The following is a 23,316-nucleotide window of genomic DNA, read 5'->3' on the forward strand; positions in this document are numbered from 1 at the left end:
TGGTCTTCATTTTGTTATTTCTAATAAATCAAAGAAGAAACTGACTCATCATGGAACATTGTGTAAAAATAGGACAAAGAAAAAGAGATAAATCCAGGGCCTGTGGATGGAGGAAAGAAAATTGATTTACTTGCGGAAAGGTTTCTGTGGACTAAGCCTGGAAATGAGAATGTGTTGTGAAATGTGGAAGGCATTAAATCATGGCTAAACCTAAACTAAAACATCCAGTATAGTGAATAGTTTTGAGGGAATCACAGAAATTATAGGTGAAATTATAGTGCTAAAAACTAAAAGAAGAGTTAATGTGTGAAGGCCAAATGTATGGTAACTGCACCAAGTTCTAGGTATAGAGTAGGAATGATAGAAATTTTCGATAAGATCTGTCAAACTGTTTTAATTATTTCCTACATTTTACAGTTGAGTCACATAGCTTGAAAAAAATGCTGACATCCTACAAATATCTACTGAATCCAAGGAAGACGTGTTGTGCCAAAGGTCAGTTATGAAACTTGTAAGGTCCATATTTGGAGAAAAAAATATTCTAAAATCTTCATGTCCAGAATAGCTAGCTAGCTAGCTAAATAGATAGAAAGAACAGATTTTTAGGCTTTGCTTAATTTCTATCACTTTTGCATTGAAACTAGGAAAATACTCCTCCTTTTTCCTTCTTTTCATTTTCTTGTCAGTGGAAACTCATTTGTAAAGACATGACACAGTGGCTTTCATCAGCCATGTAGAGTGCAATGTTTAGTGTTCAGTGTTATCAAATCACTTTTTCTTTTACACACATCACCCTAACCTATCCAGTTTTCCCTCTGGCATGCAATCATGTCTTGTATAAATTTACAAGCTATGAAGGGAAACTTTCACTGAACTTAACAATATCCTATTCAAAGCTTTCACTACAATAGGATATTCTAGGTTAAACTCAGTAAAACTTTAAGTTGCATGTACAATGCAAACTAAAAGCCAGTGGCCATGTACTATTAAATTCATAATGGTTACATGTAAATAACATTTTCTTCATATATAACTGATTTCTCAAAAAAATGCCTTTTTCTTCACAAGAAAGATGTTTTCTGTTTAAACATTATATATTGCAATATGATAGATGTGAACAATTTAAATGATTTGACATCATTGCTTCTCATTCCAAGGTTTTTGTTGCCAATTTAAATGTAAACTTAAACACAAGGTACTTACATAAATGCATTATAAATGTAATTTTGTTTTCCCTTTAAAAATGTTTTCATTTGTGTAAAAAAATGTATAATTAAGACTTTAAGTAGCATAACATTCGATTGTCAGGTCCTGTTTAAACAGATTTTTTAAACTTCCGCACTGGTGTAATGAGGAACCATAGAGGATTTTGTTATCTTTGTTTCAGTGAAATATTTTGTGGGACTGCTTATTGGTAAAAAAGACTTCTAAGAAAAACATTCTGCCTTTTGTTTTGAAACCCTCTTCTTTAAAATGTATGGTTTTCATCAGCTTTGAAAAACAATTTAGTCTCAGCAATATGTGAAACTTTACAAACATGTTGTTTACTTCCCAGACAACAGAAAAACTGATGTAAGAACCATTATAATCAGAATACTTATTTGTTGGAAAAATAAAATCTCTATTTTTTTGCCACTCTTCCTTTAAAATTCAGAAATAAGAGGATATGAGAATCAATAAAATTATATGAGCTAAATAATGTTGATGAGAAATACAGTAGTGGATGAAGATTCACAGAGAGGAATCCATACCATCTGAAAGAATCTATTCCTTTCTTGCAACTGGTTTTGGACATGGACTACCAATACACTCTTGAGGATGAGAATGTGTCAGTATGACTGAAAAAAAAAAAAAAATCATGAAAATAGTCATGAAGTATGTTTCATCTAAAAAAATAAAATTATCCTAAGAATATGATGAAAATTAATACTGAACTTCTATATGTCAACACTAGGCTTTCTTGTTCCATTGGACTTGTTATATTTGCACTTTTTTTATCATTCCAAAATATTTCATTCAGATGCTCAGACCCAAGCAATATAACTAATTACATTTGTATATTTAACATAATATTGCAGCAAAGAGTAGCAACAAAAGCAATATTATAATATGAAAAAGTGCTTTATTTTGCAGTTCAGAGTACTTTTACCTGGATACTAAACCTATGAACATTAAGAGCTATAATACAATATCCTTTACAAGTAGCAATTTATTTATACAGCTCATATATGCCTAATAATACAGCAATTTGTTTTACAGTTTGCAGCAAACATTCTCAAATAGCAGTTGGGTTCTGTCATGAGCTTTCCAGTCACGTGGAACTCAGTATAGTATGTTGAAAACTTTGCCCTGAAATAAGTCACCTGAATTTGGACTAAGAAAATTTATTACACAACATTGTTTTTCAAACTGCTTCTTGGAATGGTACATGGGTTGAAGCTTATAAACTCAAGCAAGTAGGAGATGGGGTACCTGAAAAGTATCCTGCAGAATAAAAACATTGAGATTTATTACATGATGTTTAGGAAAGATAGCTAGAACAATGAAATTTTAGTAATAGGCATAAAAATAAAATTTTAGCATGGAAATTATTTAGCTAATGACTTTTCTCAGCAGAGAAGGTTCACAATTAAAAAAGAGAAATGGAATAATTTGTGAACATATTCTCCCCCTCTTTGGACAATGGGACAAGGCTTTGTCCATTAACATTCAATCTGAATTTACACAGATTAGGAAAAGACTAAGCGTAGAAGACAATACCTGCATGAATAAATTAAATTTCTTTGCTTTCATCATCACTAATGGAAAGTGTTTATCAATATAGGTAGATTTACTTTAAAAGGAATACTGGCAGGAAGTTATGCTAACTTTAAATCATTACTTTAGATATTATTTTTTGGAGTAGAGAAGCTTGGTTTTCCTGCCCTGAATACCCAAGATTCAGAAGGTGACTGATGAAAAGGCTGAGGAGTTTTTTAATAAAAAATAATTTTGCTTATAAAATTTCCCAGTTCTTTGTGCTTTTTCTGTCAAAAGTGTGACTCATAGAGCTCCTAATTTAGTCACTTCACCTGAAAGAGGAGGTGGAAAAATAAAAAGCATATTCCTCCCAAGTTAAATGTCTATTGGAGACAAACCAGTAATTCTAAAAGCCTAAAGAGATTTATCCATTCTGTCTAAATTAGTTGAATATGTAATACCAAATAAACTTTTTATTCTCATTTTAATGCTGCTCCAGATATCTCAATTTCAAATATATCTACATTTAAAAAGAAAATCACATTGGTTATGACTGTGGACTCAATAATTGAGAAAAAACCTCATTCATTGCCAGATTTAAATTTATTTATGCTCATGGAAAGTGGCAAAAGTGATTCAAACAGGGTGGAAGTCTCAGCTGGCTTCCTTGGCATCAAAAAAAACCCAAATTGAGGCAAATTATACAATCGAGGCAAATTCTACTATTTGTAGAGAGACTTAGATTAAGGACACACAATGCATGGGAGCTGAAATTAAATGCCAAGGGTTGATAATGCTCCACGCCTGGCAGCATTTAAGGCCAGGCTGGACAGGGCCTTGGGCAAGGTCTAGTGTGAGGTGTCTCTGCCCAGGGCAGGGGGGTTGGAACTAGATGATCTTAAGGTCCTTTCCAACCCTAACCATTTTACGATTCTATGAATAAAAATGTGCAACTTTAAAATAATTCACTTGTAGCTCTGGAATCAGACTACTCTTAACCTAGATGTGTGGAAAACCTGTCTACGTATGGTTTGGAAGCTCTGGGCTTTTTCTTTTTCTGTTACTAAAAATATTGCTTAAGAGAAAGACAAACCCTACTTCTGAGAAATTATCCTGGCCTATTCTATTCTGACTAGAATAGGCGAGGACCCTAAAAGGGTTGGACTTTGGGGCTTTTTTGTAACACTGACATAAATATTGCCCAAGTTGCATTAAGACATGTTGCAGTGCCCAGGTTTTGTTCTGGAGACTTAGCTTGGTATCACAGGTCAGAGTAGCAAATCTTCTCTTTATCAGTTCTGATTCAATGAACAGTGAAGAGCTAATTGTTAGAAGTTGTCCCATACTGACTTCCCACAAAATTCTGTTTGTGTAACAAGCAAGCATTTACATGTTTGTATAACAATTTGGTTTGTGCCAGCAGGCACACTCACTAATTTAGAATTTTTAGCATTTTAACTCTGTTTGAACTATTGACCCCTGGAGCACTCTGTGGTGTCTAAAGTTAACATGAAGTCTAACCTTTTTTTCATGGGCGATTGCAAATTATTCTAAAATAACCATGCCATTCAAAAGTAATATTAGGAGTCTCTGTACTTTTGACAAAAAGGGCAGCATTATACAGCTGCATTTTACACCAATAACTCTGCAAATCTCTAAAATTGGTTATAGAGACCTAATTTTACAGACTTTGCAAATAATATGTAGGACATATAGGCACTGCTTTGGGTTACCAATAGTCCACAAATTGAGATTTTTGTGAATTTCTTTGCATCATTGTTCAATCTTTTAGTGATTGCTTGTGAAAGATTCACAAGTTTCTACATTACCTGAAACTCTGGAAATATTACATTTGCTCTTGTCTGAAACATAATCTGTGATGTTTCTGCTCGGAGAAGATTTTCTGCAGCTAAAGGGTTGAACAGGAGCTGTAAAAGACTAGATTTGAAGGAAAATTCTAAATACCTAAAATTGAAGAAGGGTTCTGATCAGAATTCAGAAGCATAAGGGGAATTTTTAAAGAAATTATATATTAAAAAGCTAATTATATATTCTTAATATTAAAAATACTTATTGAGTCATATCTATTTATTTATTCCAGCACATCTATTTAAATCTTACATTTCATTATGTTTTAAAGCTATACACTTTAAGTCAGAAACTTATTTTAAAAAAGGCACCATTTGACATATCAAATTTTTTCGAAGTAGTAAAAAACTTCATTTTGGAGACTGGAACTTTTTTCCCTATCCCTTCTTTTGCTTTGCTTTTTCTTTTGGCATAATGTCAAATATAATCTCCACACTAACAACTGATAGTTCTGTCTCTCCTCTCTTAATTTCCTTGTGTTCTATCCAAATTAATTTTTTTTTATCTTGTTTCTCTGCTGTTTCCTTGCTGTTGACTTCATTGCAGTTGTCTTAGCATGGCTAAATCAGAGCTCTTCTATCTTCCTTTCAAGTTTTGCATGCTTATTTTTGTGTTTTACACAGATCCTCTTGTGAGCATCACACCACTCTTGCCTGTCTGTCAGGCACGCCCATAACCAGGGTTGCTTCTGATCTCACTCTTTCCTCATCTATGCGTAATATTGGAGATTCCCCTCTAAAATTCATCATTCCTTTCCACCTAATACAGTCAGTTTACACATCACCTGAGGTGTTAGTGAATGCAGCTGTACTTGTCTTTGGCCTTGATGTACATCATCGTGCGCCACTCTTTACTAGCCAGTGCTACTCTCAAGAATTTTAGCAAAAAATGCTTGGGCTGGCAATATATTTCAAGAAGCAAAATCTAATATAATCTATTTCTGGTACTAAGTGACTCACACACACTGCCTGCAGGACAGTTTTAGGACAAGATTGCTTTACTTACTAGCACTAAAAAGCAATATCTAAACCTGTCCTGTTCTTTATTTACATTTATTATGCTGATAGAATCAAAAAATATCAAGTAATATAAAAATAGATAGAAATCTGTAATATGTATTACCCAAAAAGACGACTTTTTCTAATATCTGAGCTGCTATAAGAACAATATGCATTAAATAACGCATTCTTGTTGAATATGAAGAGATTATGAAGTTTAACACAAATATATAAAAAGACAGCAAGCAAAAATTAGCAGATTTTAATTTTCAGATAAAATTAGGGTAGGATAGGTTGAAGTTTTCTCCAAAAGAAAAAGTAACTAAGGAAATGTAACTAAGAATCATAGATAACTGTAAGAAAAGACAACTGAAAGAGCTGTGCTATTTTTGTGCAAGTTACAAAAAAGTGAAGCACTGGGAAGCACGTAGAGCCACATTTTTTAGTATTTAATACTTACGTGCTCTGTATTGTGTGCAAACACATTTCAAAAACATCGATACGGAGACATCATAGATTGGATTGGTGCCTAATGGGAGCTTTATATGCTTTGTATAATTTCATCATGTACTTTCTTTATAAAGTTCTGAGGTCATAATTGCAATTTTTAGTAGAATCTGAGAACTCTTCCATGAGTTTTCTCATCTTCATATAGATGAGATGAGAAAAAAAAAATAAAACCAAAGAATTTTGGAGTTACTTATTTGAACTTATATACAAATAGAGAGACATTTTTAGTAATAAAAAATGCTGAAAGCTCTGACAGTTGCAATTACCACTCCAGCTGTGTAATCCTGTTCCAGCTTAACCGAAATCAGGAATGCATCATGTCTATTGATCTGTGCTTGATGTTCTGCAAAGACACTAATATTTTATGCAAAACTATAACTTTTAGGTTTGAAGTTTTGTACCTAAGTATTGACTTTCTGTATCTAGGTAAAATGGGTATCTCTTTATCTCAATGAAATAGCTACTTCTGAAATTGCAAATATACAATGCACAGGGAGAGAAGTATATCACTCATTTCTGTCTGAAATACCCCACCTTAGCTTAGGTTGGGCAACAGTCTAAATAAAAGAGCAACCTTTTTCAGGCAAAACTGTTTTCCTGTAAAACAAGTGAGATTCGTTGTGATGGAAACCCCCTGAATTTTGTACTGGTGGTGAAAAAAGGTTTGTGCTTTGAATGCCACACGTCCGCATACTTTCACACAAAGCAGGCAATACACCGTGCAGGTTCAAGATGCAAAACAAGTGCTCTGGTGCACTCTGGCACCTTCTTACATTATTTCAGGTCTTTTTAACTGTTTGAAAAACCACTCACATTTTGCAGTATTTCTTCTGCAAATCATTTAGATGCAAATCAGATATAGAATCAAAAATAAAGGGTATCAGTTATGTGGGTTTTTTCTGTTCATGTGGTTAATTTTTTGTCTATTGTTTGTTTTGAAAACAAAATAGATCATATCTGCACTGCATATATTCAGTCAAATCTTGTCATGCACTCTCCAGTTCACACTGTTCCCAGCCTCTGCATTTCAAGTTTGTGGTTGTTGCTGCCATAGGAGGATTTATATCAGAAGGAATGAAATTTTTATACAAGATGCAGCATTTTTATTGCTTTTATCTAGGGGTTTATAATAAGAGCTCAGTGTCTTTTAACAGATTGAAATGTGAAGTGAAAATGTTTGATTTTTTATGTTACGTATTTATGTGACGTGCTTATCCAGAGCTCTTTTAGTGTAATTATTAGCACAACTGAGAGTCTTTCCTTCTAGGTTCATGTTTCTCCATGTGTAGCAGCTGTAAACCACAAGTGAAGTTTCTGATGTTAGACAAGGTGTAGCCATTAGTTCCGCTAAAAAGCTCTAACCACCAGTGCTCATTGATTTCTAGTTTCATATATCTTTAATGAGGAGATTAAATACTTGTTTAGGAAGCAGAGCCTGGCTTAAGTGGTGTTCGGTCATATAGCATGTACAGTTAAAGACCTCCCTAATATTTCCCTTTGGTAATAGAAGTGAAAAAACCTTTATTGGCCCAAATATAAACTATTTAGCTGATTCTGCAGCAGCATGAGATATTTTATTATGGAAAAAATCATTAGAGATGAAATGATGCAGAAAAAATGCCCTTTCTAATTGATAATAGACTTCCCCACCACCTCACCCCCGTTCTTCTAATTCTTTATGATCACCTGGGAGTATGCTAAATTTCCATTTCAACTTAACAAACTTAAAAACAAAAAAAAAAAAAAAAAAAAAAAAGTGAGAAATCTCAGCGAAGTTTCATTTTCTGGTAATGCATTAAAAAGAAAAAAAGTTTTGTCCCAGGCAAATGAAGTTCAGTCCAGTTCAAGAAAGGTGGAGATGCATCAACTAGTTGTCACTGAGAACTTAGCGTGAGGAGAATAGTGAGAAGTGGGACAGATGTTGCAGTAGCAAATACTTCTGGAATGAGTGCTAAATGGCAAGACTGTGGAAAAGTATAGAATCTCACTCTGTGTGGAAGAAGTAATGAAAACATCTAGAATCTGCTAAGTATGTATGGACAAAAGTAGTGCTGTTCTCACAATTGATTTTCCTCACTAAATTCATGTAAATTCCTTTGCTCAGGGTATCAAAAAGCTTCAATAGGACTGTAATCAGATAGATATAGATGATGTAGATATAGATATATAAATAGTGTCTGATAGTGGGACTAGAAATCTGATGGTAGAGAACAAGCAGATTTCAGGGGCATGTACTTCCCCCCACCCCATCCTCCCACCCACCCCAACCCCCTGACCCCGGTACAATTGGCTTCCCATAAATGCAATTATGAAGCAGCAAAAGTAAGTGTATAATGGAAAAAAGGTACTGGTTAAGACAGGTAGTCTAGAGAGTTTTGTAATCCCTGGGCTTTCAAAAGTATCTTGCTACCCATGCAGATTTCAGGAAATCATCTGCTAATGGATGCCAGTCTACTGCTTCTTCCATGACAGGATAAAATTACTGTATTTCCCATTCACATGTAATTATATGAAAACTTTCCACAGGTCCCCATTTTATGTGCTGATTTTGGGGCTGAATTGGATCATATAGAACTTCTGAGAACAAGAGCAAAACCTGCTCCTCATTTTCTTTAAAACACATGAAGTCAGAAAATATTGACTGCGATGTAATTGAAAATGCTATTTACCAAGGTTTGTTCTATTTTTAATACACAGAGTTCCCACTCAGGCTGCTGAAATTGAGAGATTTGAATAGGGAGGGAACATTTAGAATGCACAATTAGCGATGAGGATGGGATTCCTGAACTGAGGAAATTGGAACAGAGGGTCAGGGCACGTCGGGTAGTGGGGTGCACAACTACCTGACAGGTGTGTGTGGGGCTGTGTAGTAGAGTGGAGTGCACAACTACCGAATCGCGCCACGATTAGAGATAAGACCCGTTCACTCTATTGCTACTATTGTTTAGCAGAGGAATTAACATTATGTTTAAGAAAAAGGATGCTGGGACTGCTTCTGCAGCACCTCCAGTAGAATGGGGGGGCCAAATGGGGGGCCGAGCCATGGAACACATTATGGGATAGGTGGGAAACTTGCACATTGGTACGTCCTGAGCCATGGACGGAGCAAGGTCCACTGGAACTATTGAAATATTGGGGACAGTTCATAGAGGGACCTAATACAAAAAATAAAGAGAGGTTACAACATGCTGGGCGAACAGGGGGCAGCCTCCTCAGTGCCTTTAAGTTCATTTGGAGACATAGTCAAGTGTCAGCAGAAAAGATAGGACAATTAGAACAAGAATTGCAGGCTGAAAAAGCCAGAGGAATTGTACAACAGCAGGTATTAGTAGCTGCCACTCAGATGGGAGCAGGGTGGCAGGAGAAATTAGAGAAATTGGCAGCATCATATGCAGTACGAGCTGCCCGGTGCCAACGGAGGCCTCCTAAGGAAAAACCAGATCCGGGTCTACGGGTTAGAGCAGTAATTACTCAGCCTGATTGGGACCCTGAAACCTGTGATGGTAATATCTGGAGCTCTTTGGATTCAGACGAGAGCGTGGGGGAATTGGAAGAACAGGGTATTGAGTCACTTTGAGCTGCTCCTGTAGTAAAGCGAAGGGGGACAATGGACCCTGTATCAGGGAGATGGGCAAGAGCAGATACCATGGAAGATTTTTCACCAGAGGATGTAAAAAACTTGTTAGCAAAATATAGTCAGTGACCAGGAGAGAGACCACAACAGTGGTTAGTACGATTAATGGAAGGAGGGGCTGATAGTGTCATGCTAGATAGCATCGATGCTACAAAATTCAGTGGAATCTCTAATGATCCATATGTTCAACAAGCCTTAAGAGCATTGCCAACAGGCACCAATGTTCCCCTAAGCACAGTCATAGCTTATGGAATGAATCAGCAATACACTTCTGATGGTGCATGGCCCCCTGTTTCTAATCAGTGGGTAACATTAGCTCAAGCAAAAACCCTCCTGAAATGGGAAGGAATGAAAATGGCTGTTCAGCAAGGGGACCCTGGCAGATACTTAGCAGAACCTTTTACAGCATCAGTGCGTAATTTGTTGCTAGAAGGCTGCCCAGCAGCCTGGAAACCCTATATGATCCCAGTGGTAATGACAGCAAAAGGGATGACCATAAGCGACATGATTGAGAAGACAGTTGGGGGTAACTACCAGGCCTAGACCAACCTTCCAGCCTGTCAAGAAATGAGACTAGGCAGGAGGAAAAGGGCGATCCAGGAGAACGTACCTGCCTTTTCTGTCAATTGTTACAAGAGGGGGTTCCCAAGAGAGATATCAATGGGGAACCCATCAGTGTGTTGAGGAGAATGGCAAAAGGAAAAGGGGGGAAGGTTCGTAGTGTGACCACGTTAAGCTCTGTGGAAGAAGGAAATGGAGGATCACCCCCTGGCTTGGATAAGATGATATATCCATGGCAGGAGGTAGATAAAGTTGTTGCGCACTTTCACCCCAAGGCAGAATAGGGGTGTGGCCAAGCCTCAGAGTTCCAAGTCTGTGTAACTCGACATGGCCTGCAGCCCTTTGTCACATCTTGTATCTGGTGGACAGATAACAATGTAGAACGGGTACGGGCATTGGTGGACACTGGGGCGGAGGTCACTGTTTTACACAGAAACCTGACTAAACATAAGGGAATGAAAACAACTGTATGGGGGTTAGGAGATGCTCCTGTGCAAAGTGTACCAACCAGACTAAAATTGCAAATTGGAGACTGGTTACCCAAAGAAACTCAGATTGTTAGGAGTATCTCAGAATGCCTTTTCCACTAACAAACAACAATATTTGATAACTTCTTTTTCTAGGGCTGATATTGGAATGAAAGGATTTTGTTTTAGAGTACAAAGTTTAGGAGAGCACTTCCTTGAAGTGGATTCTGGGGCTTTTTAGTTTGTGTATAATGATTTAAAAGGGAGAAAAATATCAAGCACAAAGAAAAGCCAAGTGAATTTCCCTTTTCCTGTATAACACTCTTAAGTGCTTACAGAAAAGCAAGACAATTCTGTGTGCCCAGTGCTCATGGTTTCTCGCCTAAAATGCATGTATAACTTTTATAATGTGCAAAATCTGTAACTCAGAAAAAAAAAGTATAAATCACTATTTGAAGCATGGTCTGCTTAAGGAAGGAATAAGCTTTTCAGATTTAAACATGTAACATTTCTCAGAAGTCAAAAATCTATATATTCTAACAGCTGACTTTTTGTCACTAAATTTTATTTTACAAAGAATTCCATAGAAGAAAATCCCAGAAAGATATTTGAAACAAGAAGATACAAGAATCTCAATATTCCTTTTGTCAGTATCATTTGCCCCATGTCCCAGCAATTTTCAAGTAGGATCAAGAGGTAGAAAATTGATAGGGGAGGGAATGAATCTTGGAAATCAGCATGCCACTAAATTGATACCATGTAAACACCATATAGTATTGGAAAACCACTGCTGGGGGTAAATGAAATGAATTCACTGGGGCATCTAATCCTATTTCTGGAACACTTAAAGTGTTTAAATGCACTAGAAAACAAACAAACTTCAAAGTGATCATTATACCCCTGACACTAGTACTTGTGTGGCTGAAATCTTTATGAGATTAACCACCTACAGGGGAAGGAGTTGAACACGGTCAAAACCACTTTGAAATTGTCAGGAGGATACCAGTCTAAAAGCTCAGTGATAGTCAGAAATGCAATTAAATGCTGAATATTAAAGGCAGTTCAATATCGCACCTTCAACTCACTACTATGCCTACAGTGATATTCATGGACACAAAGTGAGTCACCTCCATGTCCACATTTTGTTCCTTACTAATTTTGTAAATGCTGATCTAACATCAGCAATTTCTTGCTAAGAGAGAAAGCTGGGTGACTTAATTACAGCTCAGACTAAACACATACATGAGTTTTCTCCAGAGCAGTTCAACAGTTTTTGTGTGATGAAAAAGCTTAAAAACATACAGCCACCACAGCTGAGAAGAAATTGCTAAAACATTTAAAATCTTTCCACAACATTAGAATTGCAATTCTAGCAACTTTTCCACTAAAGGCACAAATTACAATATTGTGTGGATGGTATGTTTGTAGCATATATATGTATGCGCAAACATGCTCTAAAAAATCTACCAGGGTTGTGAATAAAAGATTTGTTTGCACCTTGCAAAACAACCACAAACTAGTTTATTTTATACTACAAATCATGCCTCACACATTTTTTCCAGCCTTTTAATGAACTGCACTGTCAGAGATGTCCCTTCCCGTTTGAAGAGAGTGCTCCTTTTTGCTTTTCAGTCTGAAATCTTATCGATATTTGCCACTCCAGCAAAAAGTTTTACATAAATGAACTGGTGTAGTGGAATGTTAGCCTATAATAAGAGTTTGTCACACAACAGTCACACTGGAGGAGATCTGCCATTGATTTTTCAATAAATACAGCAAATGGCAAAAAATACAGCACACATTCCTCAGCAGTAAATATCTTGGTGACCATTTTTCTTTTCTGCTGTTTTCTGTTCTTTCGTCTTCTGGCAATACTTAATAAAATGTGGTTTTCTTAAATATAACTTCCGCAATGTAACAACCAGTTGGGAGCTGTATGGGAAAGGATAATTACCAGGCTACTCTTATTGCAGGTATGTTTGGTACTTTCATTCTTCAGCAAGGCAAAAAATAACTGATTGTCAGTGATGTGAACTGAATATGAAAACAGAAAAACAATGTTAACTACTTTCAAAAGGTAATGCAATTGTGAATAAGGACTGGAAAATTCTAACAGATTTATGCTTTTGAAAAGAAAACTGCATATATGTCTTTTTAAACATATAAATCCTCACTGATATACTTTAAAAATAGTTGTACATTTGGGGTCTTATTTCAAGTTGTACTGACTGTTGGGTGTTTGGGGTCCTGATCCAAGCCCCACTGAATCAATGAAAGACTTGTGTTTGTGGACTAAGATGCTAAGGCACCTCACTGAGCTGCAGATGTTGCTGTAGGCAGTCCCCAGTCCAGCCCCCACTGCTTGGCTCTGTAGGGTGTCTGGCTGTCCCTGGCCTCTTAATGTCTCCTGCAGCCTTGAAGAGTTCATGAGCTTCAGAGATCTCCTCCCCTCCCTGAAACTCATATTGTCAATGGAAATTAAAGTTTCATAGGATGCCTCTGGCTCTGATCATTTTCAAGGTATAAATATTTTTGTAGATAAAGTGCATGGTAAAGTAGATAAAAGTGCTATAGTAAAACTATTTTGAACTGAGAACTCCATCCCTGCAGCTTCTACTTTATATATCTCTGTATACATACATAGCCACCTGTGTACACACTACTGCTTGTGCACAATACTCTATAGATCCTTAGCAATCATAGGGCTGAAGCTTGTTTGAAGGCCTTCTGAAGTGGACAGAAAAACAATTCTTTTAAACCATATAATTCTGTAATTAGTGTGTATTATTAAAGGTCCCAGTGTATGCTATGGTGTAATGCTGCTTGCTGTACAAAAATCTTGTTAGGTCATTTCCCTTAACAAGCAACACTTCTTTAAAATACACTTTAAATGTGCATGAAGTTTCAGTACAAGCATTCATTACACAGGAGTTGTTTTTCTATATGAAGAGGAAATATATTCTTTTAACAGGTTTGCTCCTCTGTAGCTTACTTGTTTAAGAGGTGTCCCATGGCATTCATTTGGCTACAATGCTTCATCATAAAAATACATGAAAACGAAGCCTCTTATTTACAACGAGGCCCTGGAGAGAGAAAACAAAACACAAGGGAACTACCATTAAGAACACTTCTTATCACCATGGCACAAATAAACATTAAGGGTTGGCATCTCTTGGCAGACTTTGAAAATTAGGAGATGATTGATCAGAAGCATTGTGTGCTGTCTGCTGTTTCATTTCCTCAGCATTCCCTGTATCTTCCAATTCAGTTGTGCATCATTTGTTTATAATGATTAATTCACTAGTGGGAGTAAGTGACAGCTACAAAAAAACTGATTAATGAAATGGAGAGGATACAGTTCTTTCAAAATTTATGTAGTTACCTTTTCTCAGAAAACACTGAAATGCACAGGATCTTACCTTCTCCTAACACAGTGGGCTCAGTGAGTATTTAATCTCTTGAACCAATTTGGTCTACACAGTTAACACTACGGCAGTCTACACCAAGCACTGGTTAGTTTACTTTAATTGCAAGCACTCTTACATTGCTTAAAAGTTGGATTCTTCTGTGGTCTCTTACTGTATAACATGTGTTAGGTAAAGTCTATATCAATATCACTGATTTTGAAGCAATCCTTGCTGAAGTGGCTATTCCCAAAGGCTAACCTCAGCCTAGAAAGGACAACACCTGCAGGTTCCCTCTAGTGTAAATCAGGAGAGATTATTTCCATTAGAAGAAAGAGTGCAGGAGCTTAAATTTTAAATCATCTTCTAGAATAACCTGTCTGTCACCGCTGACAGGAGGCTGAGGCGGGGGAGACTAGCAGCAGTATGCTGACTTGCGTCTGTATGCTCATTTTTGCACTTGTGAATACTGCTTCCTGGCTCCTGCCTCCAAAAAATGTAATTAAAAGAGTATGAAACACTATCTTTATGTAAACTGGCAAACTTACACACACTTATAGGCTTCATAGGATAAGAATTTGGTGCTGACAGAAAGCTTCACAGTTCAAAATTTAGACTGCACTACCACAATTGTGTGAATGAGCCTGGTATGATAAAAGATACTCTGAAAGGTCTCATATATAAACTGAAAAAAGTTTCCCTAAATAACTTCAGCACTTCACTGGACTCCTCCCAAAATTCAATTTATCAACTTTTTTTTCATAATCTTCTCAATCAACAAATCATTACTGAGGCAACACTGCATAACAAACTGTACTGAGAAATACTACTCTAAATTTTGGTACTGAGATTTGCATAAACTCATTCCTGAGATCCATAACAACATATACATTTCCATTTCAAAAACTGAAAAGTGAAAGCATGAGAGAAGACTGTAAAAACAAAATGCGGTCGTGCAAGAAAATTTAAATCTTTTTGTACATCTTCATCCTCACTCTCCTTAAATAAAATGGTGTCTAGGAAAACAAAAGGATTAAGGAAACAAGCAGGATAAATCCTCAACATTTTTGTAAGCAACAAAAAATGATTCGTTGCCTGGGGACATCCATCGCTATTAGAATGGAAATCATGGGCAAGCCACCTGCCTGTTTAAGCAAACAAAAATGCCAGCTTGTTCCAACTCATAGTTCCATACCTGGATGCAGAGGAAAAGAAAAATTGGCTTTAAATATCATAATAAGTGAAAAATTAGGTCTTTGGAAAATTTGCACCTCAGTAGGTGTCATGCTTCTTCTACCCTCTAGATTATCTGGATAGAGGAGACTTGGAAGCAGACTTCAGTGCTGGATGACCACTGTTCTTCAGCATAACATCTTGTTAGGGCTCACTGTCTAATCTCAGAAGCTTTTAATTAGAAGAATGGTGTTGCGAGACACATTTGTGACACTGGTTACAAATGGAGGGTGACAAATGGAAGAAAATATTCTTTATTTCTTCTCCAGCTGTCCAGCACGGTATGTAAGTTGCCTGCTCAAGCACACTACTAGGTAACCTGGTAGCTGGCTTCTGCTATTGTCATGCTTCACATGTTACACAAGTTGTGTCTGCTATACTGTCAAGCTACCTGCAGGTTCAGTGTATATCTGCTAATGCTGCACAGTTATTTCAAGAAAATTTGGCTCAAGCCCAGGAACCTATGTTAGGAAGACAAGGTATTAATCAACAACACCTCTGGTCTGGTCTTCTGTTTCTGCAGCAGTCACAATCTTCTATTAACTCTAAAATTCCCTGTTGTCCATGGGCACCTCTTTCTCAAAATCTGCCATTATGTAGAATTCATTCTGTGAACTCATTCTGAAATCCTTCCACTTCTACATTATCTACTGTATACATAAGTTATGAATCCCAAGTTATTGAATTTGACAATGGGGGGATAACCCAAGTTATCCTAAGTTACTGAATTTGACAATTCCTTGTGAAAATGAGATTCACAGAGCTTAGCATTTCCCTATGTTTAGAAAAAACTTTTACAAAAATTACTAAACACAAGTTTAGGAAACAAAACCTCATATAAGTAATATATGTAAGGCTTTTATCAAATCTTATGTTACTGGTATTATGTAATGTCTGGTATATTCTCTCCATTCTGTTCATTTCTGTACATCTTCATTTTTACAGCGTTTTCTTGTAATTTAACAAGTTCTCAAGTGTGTCCTATGTTTTTAGCTTCTAGGAGGGATGGTATCCAGACAAGGGCATTCAGCATGAAGCTGTGGCACTGATTTATTTATTGCAGTATTTCTGCTACAATTTTTTATCTCTTTTTAAAAATAGTTCTTCACACGTTGCTTGCTTTTTGAAATTCAACTACATATAGAATGTTTTCAATCAACTATTACAATGATTGCACAGAGCCCTCACTGCTAATTCAGAAACTCACTAAGTGCAGTGCTTGTTACATTTATCAGTATGCTTTACATTACATCACAACACTGAACTTCATCTACCATCATCTTATCTTTTGAATTTCTTTCCAAGTGTACTTTACATTTTTTCTGTTTTGACTCATCTACATATTGTGTCAAATGAAAAATTTTCTGCCTCACTGACCAGCCCTTTCCCCTTCTCATAAGAAATCATTTTAATATTTCAGCATATTTCAACTGTCCGTTACTACTCTTAATACCATTTTTATGTATAGCTCTATTTCTCCACCTACTCACTCCTATGGGATTTTATCATAAGAAATTAAAAATTCCAAATAAACTTTTTAACCCATTCTCTTTTGAGAAACAGCTTTTCTTCATGAAGCTCTGCTTGTTTGTCCATAATCTAACAGCTCCTCTTTGCATTTTAAAATCTGGTGCTCACCTATTATTTTGTTTAGTTTTCCTGGTACTGAAAAAGGTGTTGATCTGTATTGCCCTGGATGATTCTTTCTTCAGTTACAGGAGAGGGAAAAAACCACATCTGCTAACATCTAGTTTTCTGGCATGGTGGCCAGTTTAAATCAAAGACTGTATATTTCTGTTAGCAGTTCAACCACTCAATCTTAAATTACTTTGGAATTCCTTCATGTAAAGTATCCTGTTCTCATTACCTTTTTTTTTTTCGTTTATCACTTTGTTCCACCACATTCACTGTTGAAAATTTGAATATCTGACAGGCCTTAAACTTTTTAAAATAGAAAGGATATTCTTAATATACTCTATCCAAAAAGATAATTTGGAATTTTCAGTACTTTGGTCCTCCTGAAATGGCTCTTTTCTTCACTTGGCAGACCACCAACTCATAGTTTTAAGTTTGTTGGGTTTTAGGCAGGTATTACTTCGTAAATAAAGAATCCACATAGAATATACAAATGACTGCCTGGTTTACATCTATATTCAAACCTTTATTTTGATACAATTATGTTACTGTTATTCTTAGGAAGTTCCTGCTTCTAGGGAAAGCATTATTTACTTTTAAGCAGTTTATGTTAAGAAAGTGAAACAAACAATTAACCTAAATATCAGTCTGGGCTTCCAAAAGAAAATTAGCTTGTGTGCTGCAATCCCTAAAGTTCAGTATCCTTTTAATTTTCCAACTTCAATGAATTATATCTTTGCCTAACAAAACAAAAGCTTGTCCTAGCAGGCTGCTCTATTTTAGACATAAGTGTCCTTGGACAAAAACTGACCTGTAGGTTTGTGTAGACACAGCATGGTTTTCTTTTGCCCAAAGGAATTGCAGAAGCTCAGTTTGTGCTTGTGTTTTGGGGCAAAAGGGAGAAAAGCCAGCGTGAAAACAGTGTGAGTTATGTTCAAAACCATTGCTCACAGCAGGGAAAAAACAACTGCTTTTTTTCCGGTTTCTGGTGACTGGCCATATGTGCAGATCATAGTACTGTGTTGCAAATCCAAAATTGCAATTCAACATGGCCACCTTATGATGTTGCTGGTTTCCAAAAATCAAGTCAAATTACAAAAATCACCAGATACTGGAGCCCTCTAAGCTGTAGCTTGACACTGAAATGCTGGCCATAATAACACACTAAAACTTCCCTCCAGTTGATCTTCTCTAGTCATAGGTCTAGTGCTAGTTTGCAGCATCAGAAAGATTCAGGAGTTCAGAAGTATCACTGAGCAGTGCTTAGTTTTTAAATTGTACAGGAGAATGCTTTACAGTGCTTTTACCTCCACATTTTGTTATTGTGGCCTTAAATACAAAACAACAATTTTGCCCGCTTTGCTTTCCATCTCCATTGTTTACCATGTAAACTAGAAAACTCACTCATTATTTCCAGGACGGGTGACAAGGAAGACCAAAGACTGAAAAAGGTTTATTAATATTTGTTTGTGGAGAGATGTTATTGGGATTAACTTCTACTTTCCAATTTAAATAGGATTAAAAGGATTATCTTGAATAATAGAAGCATACAGCATGTTATAAATACTTATGCTTCATTTAATTAATAGGTTTGAATATGAACATAAGATACATCAAATTATTCAAAAATAGCCTATAATTACATTATTTTTAAATAATAGCAAAGAAACTCATGAGTCATTAATAAGGAGATGACTTTGGAAAACGGCAAACTCATTTGGCAAATATAATGTTTTACAAGACACATATTCTATTTATATGTATAGTTAATAACATCTATTATGCAGTCTTCAACTTAGAAGCCTGTGTTTGCTGAGAAATGTACTTTAAAACAGAGATGTAATTACATGGTGTGAGAGTTCTTTTGGCAATGTCAAGAGGGAGAAAGTCATTTGTGTTTTAATGAAATGTTTTGAAGGAGAAAAACAACTTTACTTAAGTACTCCATAAGTTTCAAGCAGTAGGAAGGGAATGTGGATTTCAGTTTGTTCTGACATATGGCACATAAAAATGACTAAAAAATACACTATATTAACCATGTTATGTAAAATGATAGCACAAATTTCATCTTCTTTATTCTTTGCTTCTCTGTACTTTTTTGTGGAATAGCATCCTCAAAGTCAGCTGGAGAGAGGAAAAGGATAATTTTAAACAATGTTCACAATGTTCTTACACAGATTTTATTAAATGAAGCAAATGTAAGAGGAATACAGGCAACCTGAGACAAGGATGTAAATTGCACATACCCATCTACCTTTTTACCTTTTGTGAAATAAATGATATATCCCCCCATAAAGTTTGCTGAAACCAATAGCTTCTATGTCTCCGTCTCAACATTAATTATATAGTTGTTTTACAGATACTGGCTGACATAGCCAGTATGTTGTTATCTTGGCTAAAGTCATCCAAATCTGGGTTCCCTAGGTAGTAATACTGTGGTTTGACATTTGAAAATAGTGCGATGACTGTAACAGGAAAAGCTACAGTTAATTTTCTATGGTTAGTCTCCACGCAGGATTCTGTTCTCTCTTCTGTTGCTTATAAAAGAAATAATGGAAGCACTTTACAAATCATATTCCAGAATGCTTCGCATTTCTAGCAATGTGCTTTGCCAAAGTATCACTGTGAGATGTTAAACACCTATAAGAATGCACTTTTGGAAGTAAAACTTGTGACAAGCATAATTGGTTTAGTGAGGCAGAACTTTCCTCTGTTGACTTTCTACACCATCTTACTTTTACTTTATATTAGCCATCTTTCTTTTACTATATATTAGCTTTAATTATCATAAGAGATGCTGAAATAAGAGGCCTACTGTGAGTTAAGTGGGAGCAGCAACAATATAACTTTTTTTACACTAACCAAACAATCTGTTTCCATTCTGCTCTGACAACACCAGGTGAGCAAAGGAAGAGGTTAGTCCATTTTCAGAGCCCTCATCTCTTTTGAAATTTCAAAGTTGCCACTTAGTATTAGCTCTGAAGGAAGCATTCATGGTACGGTGAGCTGTGCAGTAGTAAATGAACCAACATCATCAAATTTCATGAAACAGCCAGAACAGATGGAAATAATTTTCACTCACTACTGATCTATGCTGGCTTTGAATGACTGAGCTAAAAATAGAAGGGACCTATTTTCTCTAACTATTTAGCCTCCTTTACCCTCCTGTTTCCTTTTTTCCCATTTTTCTCTGTATTTTTATTGTGAAGAGTATCTCAGTTTAAAATTTATGGCTGTGAAGAAAAGTAGTTGTAAGAAGCTGGTTTACCTTTTTTATCTTCTTCCACCATTACCTCCTTCTCCACTTCCCACACGTTACCTTTTCTCTGCTTACCAGATATTCTTTCCTTTTCTCTCCCAGTGATACCATCCTTGACTGATTTTCTTTCTTTCCTGCCCATTCCATTTCCTAAGTTGCTGTAAGGTCTTTTCAGTATTCTTTTCTCAACCCCTACTCCTTGCAGGAATCTTTGCTTACGGGTTGTGTGAGTGGGTCTCCTTTCAGAAATGATCTTGGAATGTGTGTGCTTTGCTAAATAAGGATGTCTTGTCTGCCCTGCCACATTACTTCTTTTATTATTCAGCAGCTGATGTTTTATTGAGTGTTTTAACACATAAACCATGTCTTAGCATAAACAGGGAGGTAAACCAATTAAACTATGTACCCTGATTTCATACTTCTCCTTACTTCTGGTTCATTTTGGACTCATTGTTTTTGGTTAGATCTTGAGAGGAATTTAGTGCAAAGCAATTCATGTAACCATATCAGTTTTAATTTTCTTATTTGAAAGGTTTTCAATTGTTTTAAATTAAAAATCTCCATTGTAAAGCCATAGAAGTGGATCACTGAATGTAGTTGAACCAACCTGTATGCAATAGCTATTGAAGGCTGCATGTGTCTGCAATTGTGTGCTTTTAATTTCACTAAGAGTTCATTAGCTGTTCAATCTTCATTTCAACATGCCACTTGGTAAAATGCTGTGCAAAATGCAAGACTTTGTGCATGCACAGATGCTCACATGTGCACACACAGGCATACACACATGCAAAGTACCCATTTTGCATTTCTAGTATCTCATTGATTCTCAGATCTCAGTGGCATGCATTTTTGCATCCGGAACTATATACCTTTTGAAAATTCTTGGATCTAGGTAGAAGAAATACAGTTTAAAACTGTAAGTAGATGGTTATGGCATTCCCATCTACTTCAAATATAGGCTGAAAAGTGGAGAGTGGATGGGGGGGAAATTCTCTGCTGGAAAAAAGACCTTCTATGCTATTGCCAAGTTTTAACCCAGAGGGAATTTCTAGCCCTAAGTTATAAATTCCAGAAAATAGGGGCCTATAATAGAAACACTGACAGAACCTTAACTATAGCATTGCTAAAGGCAACGCTGCAATAAAATGGAATGACCTGTGAGATAAAATGTTTAATCTTTTGAGTGAGATGTGGCCTAATAACTCAGAAGCAGACATGGGGGATGATTCAGGCTCTTTCTTGCAGCGTCTTATATGCCCTTTATGAAATTCACTGTCACTCTCAGCTGCTTTTCCCTTTCAGGCTGAATCTTGTTTCACTCCATAGCCAAATGGACTAGAAGGGTCATAAAGAACCAATTTATGGCCCCTAACTTTTCAGCAAAAACTATTTTTCAAAATGTAAATTCATGGCAACAGAAGTGGAAGGATCAGGAAAAACACCTTTGCGCATGACAAGAATAATAGAAAGAGGGAAATGGGTGGTACAGATGTGGGCTTGAGTATCTCTTCTATTTCTCAATACTGTGTTTCCAAGAGAGTAAATCAGCACTTGAAACTACCTTTTACACTGCAAATAGCTTTGTGAAACTCTTTCTTCTCAAATCAAAGCCTAAATCTTGTTCTTGTGTATGTGTATATCACAGGAGGGGTAAACAAACCCCTGCATATTAAAAAATGGACTCAGAGATTTTTTAGTTACATGATTGATATTAATTTTATGTGACATGTTTGCCTGTGCTGGCAGGTGGGACTGGGCATAATGACCTAAACGGTCTCTTTAAATGCTGCATCTCATCAAATGAAGAAAGATGTAATCGCTAGGCCCGTAGTGATCCCTCTCTGGTCAAAAACCTCAAATTAGTTAGAATTCCACTTACTCAAACAATGATTTAAGCCAGGACAAGGGAATGTCACCATCACTACAGAGGTAGAGCCAGGATTCTTTCTGCAGATTTTCCATTTTAAGTTTTTTTGCTTTCAGAGAAGCAGGAGAAAAAGACCTACTCTGTCTCAGATTGCTTCTTATTCACTGAATGCTTCTACCTGAAGAATCTGGTTTAAAAGCAAGGTTATATGAAAGTAAATTCTTTGAAAGTCTGTGGGTAATTTTTCAACCTGGTACATAAGGAATTAGACACATCCCATTAAAACCAGCAGGAATTGTGTATGTAATTCTTTGCATACCACCCAGAAAATTTACCCAAAGCCTCTAGCCACTTCTGTTTCCCAAACTTTCCTAAGGCTGAAATCACTATGAAGAACACCTGGGCTCTGTCCTTTGGGGATTTCTATTTTATTCTATCGATATTTTCCCTTGTTTTAACACATGAAAATTGTAATTAGATATTCCCATATTAGGCATATGGGAACATCCATTGTAGATGACGCTCCCAGGAAAATCTGGTTTGTGAATCTCCTGTGCTTGCCATTATTATACCTGTCATTTCTGATTCAGTAGCATTTTGCACCTGTCAGTCATAGCTAAATAAGGTGCTATGTATTGAGGATGCATTTGCTTGCTCTCCCAATGCTTATACTTTGTCAGGATTGCAGTGGACTCTGCAGGAGTGATTTACAAACATGCTCCCACATATTTAAGGCAACAAAAAATTACCCAGTGGTATCTGTAAATGTGCAAAAGAATGAGGCTACAGAGGTTAAAAAATAAAGAGTATTAGCAATATTTCATGTTAATGATAAATAATAAATTTAAAAACATTTGAAAGATAATGAAAAAATCAAGGATTCATCAGTATTCAATGAGAGTTCCTAAATATATATATATCGATATATATTTTAATAATTATTTTGCATACATATGTATATGTGCAACATGCAAATATGTATACATATATGTAAAAATATATGTCTATATTTTTGCAGGCAACTGAAGCAAGCTCAGAATGGGCAACTTGGCCTTAAGCATTTTATTATCATAATGGAATTATCTATAGATAAGCTAATTAAAGCATGCAGAGGTCTTCTACAGTTGTACAGTTCAGCAT

The 23,316-nt window shown here is 36.2% G+C and overlaps 1 long non-coding RNA gene across 3 annotated transcripts in view; it reads right to left on the reverse strand.

Annotated features, from left to right (window-relative positions):
- Nucleotides 1–2,112: 2,112 nt before the first annotated feature.
- Nucleotides 2,113–23,316, reverse strand: part of LOC115606261 — a 150,079-nt gene continuing 128,875 nt past the window's right edge. For 2 of the 3 annotated variants that reach the window (XR_003990867.1, XR_003990869.1), the window contains exons 5-7: nucleotides 13,771–13,861; nucleotides 4,569–4,704; nucleotides 2,113–2,484 (exon numbers count right to left, since the gene is read on the reverse strand). This is a non-coding gene — a long non-coding RNA (uncharacterized LOC115606261). The remainder of the gene's footprint in view (nucleotides 2,485–4,568; nucleotides 4,705–13,770; nucleotides 13,862–23,316) is intronic. The other variant, XR_003990868.1, reaches the window with a different exon arrangement.

Source organism: Strigops habroptila, chromosome 4 (assembly GCF_004027225.2).
Source record: "Strigops habroptila isolate Jane chromosome 4, bStrHab1.2.pri, whole genome shotgun sequence".
Taxonomy (NCBI): Eukaryota; Metazoa; Chordata; class Aves; order Psittaciformes; family Psittacidae; genus Strigops; species Strigops habroptila.